Here is a 312-nt window from a genome sequence, read left to right as displayed (position 1 = left end):
CAATCGTCTTTTCTCGACATATTACAAAAGCATACACAGCAAGTACACATAGAAAAATACCAACAAAGAGAAGAACCGCAGAATATTCATAAAAATTTTCTCCTGTTGGAGCTGTCAGCCAGTGTTCCTCCCAGCGGCGAGAACAGCGCTGGACCGCCCAGGCACTCTCGACTCGCGTTGGCACTCCACTGGCACTCCTGTCGTCGCGCTGTTCTGCTGCCCGTTTGGGAAGGGCCTCATCAGCTGTCTGTTTTGGGTGTGTTTGTCTGTGGGGTTTGGGTTACACTTTCCCAATTGGTGAGTCATGAAAAG

Source organism: Penaeus monodon, chromosome 20 (assembly GCF_015228065.2).
Source record: "Penaeus monodon isolate SGIC_2016 chromosome 20, NSTDA_Pmon_1, whole genome shotgun sequence".
Taxonomy (NCBI): domain Eukaryota; kingdom Metazoa; phylum Arthropoda; class Malacostraca; order Decapoda; family Penaeidae; genus Penaeus; species Penaeus monodon.
Note: the sequence above shows the minus strand (reverse complement) of the source record.